A 6,045-nucleotide genomic window follows, 5' to 3' on the forward strand; every position below is an offset into this window, starting at 1 on the left:
GGAAAGGTAAATTTAAACTCTGCTTCCTGAGTAACTAAGGGCAGAATTACACAGATTTTTTTTTTGTAAGCTCTATTTCCATTTCTTTCTATGCAGCCAAACAGCAACTGCAGGGAAAGTCATTTTGGAAATCTGTGGGAGCCTGAATCAGCTTGGAACTGGGGGGGGGGGAGGATGGACTCCTACACCCCCCCTCAACTGTTTTCACAAGTAGAAGCTGCAGTGGAAGCTAATTGTGGCCATTTTCACATGCTCTTAAAGAGACGGCTCACTCACCGAATGCTGGCGGTTTTTCACACGCACTCCACACGTCTCCAGTTTCAAAGCAGAAGCAGGCTGTTTGGCTTTGGTTTTTTTCAGCATCTTTTCAGGGCCACAGGAAAGTGAAGGAAATTGCATTCTCAGAGAAGCCACTGAAAAAATGGAAGCCATATAATGATGATGATGATAACTGTGCTTATATACCACTCTTCTAGACAGATTAGTGCCTCACCCAGAGCAGAGAACAAGTTAATGTTATTATTATTCCCACAATACAGCTGGGGCTGAGAGGCTTACCCAAGGCCACCTACTGAGCTCATAGCAGTAGTAAGATTTGAACCAGTAGAGTGTTGATTCGCAGCCGAACCATTTAACCACTGTACTACCCCCTGCTTCTGCTTTGAAATTGGAGACATGTGGAGCGAGTGAGAAAAACTGATAGTGTTCTGTGAGTGAGCCGTCTCTTTAAGAGCGTGTGGAACTGGCCTGTGTCTGGGGAACCCCCCCCCCAAAAGTATTGTGTAGTTTGGCCCTAAGATATGGAAAGATTTGAAAAAAGGTCATACTTTCATAGCAGAGGCAATGCGTCGCATGAAAAAGGTTCCTGCATCTACTGCAGCATTGCCAGTTAAGGAGGGTTTTAGCTCAATCATTAATTTGTCACCTTGCCATATTTTTTGCAAAATTGCACCATTACTTCATAGCACACTCAAACAAAGGTTATCTCGGTCCACAGATGAAACTAGCAACCAGAGAAGATCTCACCGAGGGATAAATGCAATCAGTACAATGTACAGAGTCATTCAGTAAATAAATACATATAATGAAAGTGTGAAATTGCTCAAAGTGACATGTAGCCTAAGCTATCTATTTGTATACACGATAAATATCTCATAACTATAATAAATAGTACATATATATAAACACACAATCATTCAACCACAGTATATACTGGTGAGATAATTCATCATAATATGTCAATGTCCTTTTTCTTTTACAGTCCTCCAGACCAACGGGTTCATGAATTCCCACAACCATCAGGGGTAAGTATTGTAAAAGTAAAAAGTCTAATATATAACAGTGTTCTTTTTCTTTTGCAGGTATATGCTCCAAATGTCTTGTATACCCAACGAGTTTGCTAGCATATTGGAACCCATTTTGATTTACTTCATCAAGGGCCGGAAACATTGTATGAAAGGCTGTCCACTGTAAAAGAACATATATACAACCACACACTCATCTCACATAAAGACCCCCCACACACACTGTTAAGTACTTTAAAGATTCACTCGCTGTTTTACTGACCCTTCTGGTACAGAACCGTGTTGGTTGAAAGCTGACAGTCTGTGAGTTATATGGTACAGTATTTAGAAACAAATCCGACACCTCTCTGCTCTGAATCTTAAAGGCAAACTGTACTTCAGATATTCACAAGAAGCAAGTAAAATCTATCTCATTATTAAGTCCTTGTGGGGCTAGGCAATTTAGCTTGAAAATCCACTGTGCCTCTAGCTGTAACAAGTTTCTCTGTAAATTGGTGTTAGCGCTGAAGTTAACTACGCACAATACCAAGAAATGGAACTCCTTTTCACTCGTGTGATGTTGTGTGAAGTGTTGAACTAAAGGGGCTTCAATGTTCCTGTCTCTTATTCAGGAAAGGCACTATTGAATTCTCACTTTCAAAGGATGTGCTGTACTGCCTACATATAGAAGGGGACAGGTACATTGTAAGATATAAATGACCCCTGCATTCTTTTCATTTGACATTTTATTGATGGGTTGTTGTGCTTAGCTAAAATACCATCCCAAAAGAATCTCGACAGATCCAGAGGTTTTTTTTCCTCCCAGTTTCATTAATGCACATCTGTGAATGGGTAATGGAGAGGAGGAGTGGAGAAAATGCAAATGAATTATAGGAATTGCAAGCTGCAGCAAATATACATGATTCAATTCCAGAACTAATTTTAGGCATTCTCCTAGTTAAACCATAATTGTAAAGATAAAATAAACTCAGCTTTAGTAACAGGTGCCAGGTTAATCTCCAGCCCTTTTCCGGAGAGCTATAGCTCAGCGAAGTATGTGGTAGATGAGGGGCTGTAACTCACTGGCATAACACATCCTTTGCATGCAGAAGGTCCCTGGTTCAGTCTCTGGTATATCCAGTGGAAGGATCTTGAGTAAGAGGTGTTGAGGAAGACTTTTCACTGCCTGAGATTCTGGAAAGCTGATGTCAGCTGGAGCGTACAATCTTGATGGATTATTGGTTTGACTCTGCCCGAGGCAGCTTCATAAATGTTCCAGGGATAGGCAAAAGTTCTCTATCTCATTTCTTATTGATTTGTTCATATTTCTCCTTTTGATTCTCTGCTTTTCACTGCTTGATTTTGTATGCTGTATGGTTTTACTTGTAATTTAGAAGTTGCAAGTGGGGAACCAGCAAGGACTTGTGGGGAGCATCTCATTTCCCCATCCCCCATTATTTCTTCTTTCCCTTCCCTGAAAGCCACCATAGCCTCTGCACTTTCTCTGCTTCCTTCTCTCCTTCCCACCCACCAGCCAACCTACTTTTATCTGCCCCATTGTCTTCAGCTCCCCCTTGTTCCCTCTCCCAGGTAGACTAGCTGGGAAAATTATGGCCCAGTTATATGGAGCTGGGCTGGGCAGTGGGAGAAAAATAAAATAGCAGCAGCATCTCCAACATCACTACATCACTTCCAGGTACAACCAGAAAGTGATAGAGGATGGGTCTAAGACTCACCGAAAACCAATTCTACAACTACCCTTCATTTCAGGTTGTACTGGAAGAGACATAGTGACATTGGCAATGTTGCAGATGTCACACACACCCATATCCCCCATCCCCAACTCTCCCACCCTTTTCCAGGCCTGGTCTGCCCATCGTACTCAGGATGGGTGCCAATTATCTTTGCCTATGCAGTACAACCTGTACTCTTCCTACTGAACTCTATTTATGGTCTATCCAATCACAAGTCCTGGCGTAAAGTTAAAATCCTTTTATCCCAGAGAACAATGTGGAATGGAAGGGGGGGAGGAAGGTCCTCATCCAGCCAATTTGAAGATCCACCACTACTGATAAATAGTGGGTTCAGATGCTGAGTGATTCAACAAGCTCTTTATCCCATCAGAACATCACTGAAAACCTAGGCGACAAGCCGCACATATATACACAACTTTCATTCCCAAACCATGCCCCAACTATCTTAACATCCAATGAGAATACGCAGAACAGGAACCCTTCATTTGCATCAACTATATACGTTATTTACAGCTCAGTGATTGGTCTTTATTGTACCGCCCTGACTGGCTGCTACCAGCGAAACACAACCAATGACAGTGCAGGCTTCAGTACCCTTGTTTGAGCCAGAAGCTTGACCAATACATAACAACTACCACCACCCATTCCTGCTCAGCCTCAAAGGTAATTCTGCATAATTCATGAGGTAGGGTGGAAAGGTTCACTCATAGCACAAGCCTGCCTGGAGGGGATGGAGCTGAAATATATAGGATCTCCTTAACATCTTCCTATTGGTTGGACTGCAGAAAGAAACAACCTAAATGTCATTGGCCTCATCACTGCCCTTGCTCCATTCAAACCGGGGCAAGGATAATGGTGTTTCCAATTGCAAAACTGGGGCAAGGACAATAGTATTTCCAATTGCAAAATGAACCTTTCCTGCCTCCCCCTTCCCAGTGCGACTCACTGATCTCTGCAAAATGCTTCTCCTAGGGGATAACAGACAATCAAGAATGTTGCGGCGGGTAGTGGTGGTATGGCACCAGGAAGAGAGGATCAGAGGAGATTGCCAATTTCGTTTGGATCCAACCTATTGCATATAATGCTGCATGTTGGAAAATGTGTGCATTTTAGAGAGGAAAAAAAGTAAGAATTGTGGGTTCAGATCACTTGAGGGAAAAGCACAAATAAGACAGAGATTTTAAGGTCAAAATGCAGGGAGGGAGAAATCCGAAATCATTCCAAGTACAGATGGACCAATAGACTGAGACAGACAGACCAATAGACTGATTCAACATAAATAAGCTACATATGTTCATAAGATTTAAATTAAAGAAAGATGAAACTGAGAAGGAGATCTTTTCTGTGTTAAAGGCAAGTGAAGTACGAGCAGTGACTCATGCTTGTATAGTGGCTTACCTGACAAATTAAAATCCTGGCAAATTAAAGCTATTTCAGACAAATTGTCTTCACTGTTTTTCAAACATCAGCCTTGTGAAACAACAAATCACATCTCTGACATCCAGCTAGAAAAGCAGCAGAAGCCCTGAAAGGCATGTATAATGTTTTCTCCTCCCATGGGGCAACACTGAGAGAATCCTTGGCTGTCTTGCAGTTAAATTGTCCATGCTGATAGCTGAGGAAGCTAGAGTCAGTTTCCGTACACAACTGTGCGTTGTTGCACAAGTCAGATCTTACAAAGCATCGCTTTAGATCTGCTAAACATGGGAAGGGAGGTTGTTTAGCCCCGGGGCTCTGAAATCAAATTGCTGGTGATGATGTTGAGTCTCTGAATTGGGCTAGTCCAGAATAGATAGAACAAAACAAGTCTGGGAGGTTTTCTGTCACTTGTCAGGAGAAGGTATGGACTTTACAAAGACTATTCAAAACACAGGGTATGTCCAAATAGCGGCTAGCCAGTTGAATTCCATACCTAGGAATGAATTTTGCAGAGAAATGGCTTGTCCTTGTTCCCAAAGTTAAACTGATGCATTAGGAACCCTCCATCATTTTGTTCTGTATTTCCAAGTTTTCTACAGTGTAAATGTGTTTTGACTAGAGATGGGCATGAACAGCAATAGGAACTAAAAGAAGCCACAAACAGCCCAATCAGCTGTTCGCGAACAAGTTGTTTGTGAGGCCCTATTCTAAACAAACAGGTGGTCATTGCAAGCCTCGTTCGTTCATTGTTGTTTGTTGCTGTTCGTCAAGCCAGATAATCTGGCACCTGCAATCAATTCCCTTGGCAACAGGAGGCAGGGACTGCCTGAACTCTGTCTGAACTCCTGCTGTTGCCCTGGAAACCCCAATCTAAGCCCAATGTAGCTTGATAGGCAGGTCTTCCTTTCAAGTGTGGAGCTCCAAATTTGTTACAAGAAAGCAAAGAGCAGAGGGGAGGGGGGCTCCCAGCTCTGGTTTTGCAGACAGTGAGGGAGAGACAGTTGCTGTTGACATTTTGAGAGAGAGACAGGGAGAGTGCATTGGAGCTTGAATTTTCTTTGTGTGTTGAGGGATAGGGATCTACTTCTTCAAGTTCCAGGGCTGCTGCCAGGCTCTGGGCCAAGCTATTATTTATTACTGGTGCCTTTCCTGCTGCCTGCTCAGGTAGGGCTTTTGGGAGTGGTGTGGAAGGGATCTACCCCTTCAGGTTCCAGGGCTGCTGCCAGGCTCTGGGGCCAAGCTATTATTTATTATTGGTACATTTCCTGCTGCCTGCTCAGGTAGGGTTTCTGGGAGTGGTGTGGTAGGGATCTTGATGGCTGGAGGAGAGCCTGCTGGCCCCCACGACAACGAACAAGTTCATGAACAGGTCATGTTCATCAATGTTCATTGTTCGTGGATGGCAATGAACAACAAACACCATGTTTGTTTGTTTTTGTTCGTGCCCATATCTAGTTTTGACACAAGTTTCAGTTCCTTCCATTCATATCATTTCCCATTGTCTATGGGTTTCCGAAAAACATAAAGTTTTGCCATTTTACCTAATACCAATATATCAATTTTTGGCTCTTGGCCCATGAACTATTATG

The sequence above is a fragment of the Eublepharis macularius genome, chromosome 14 (genome assembly GCF_028583425.1).
Source record: "Eublepharis macularius isolate TG4126 chromosome 14, MPM_Emac_v1.0, whole genome shotgun sequence".
NCBI lineage: Eukaryota > Metazoa > Chordata > Lepidosauria > Squamata > Eublepharidae > Eublepharis > Eublepharis macularius.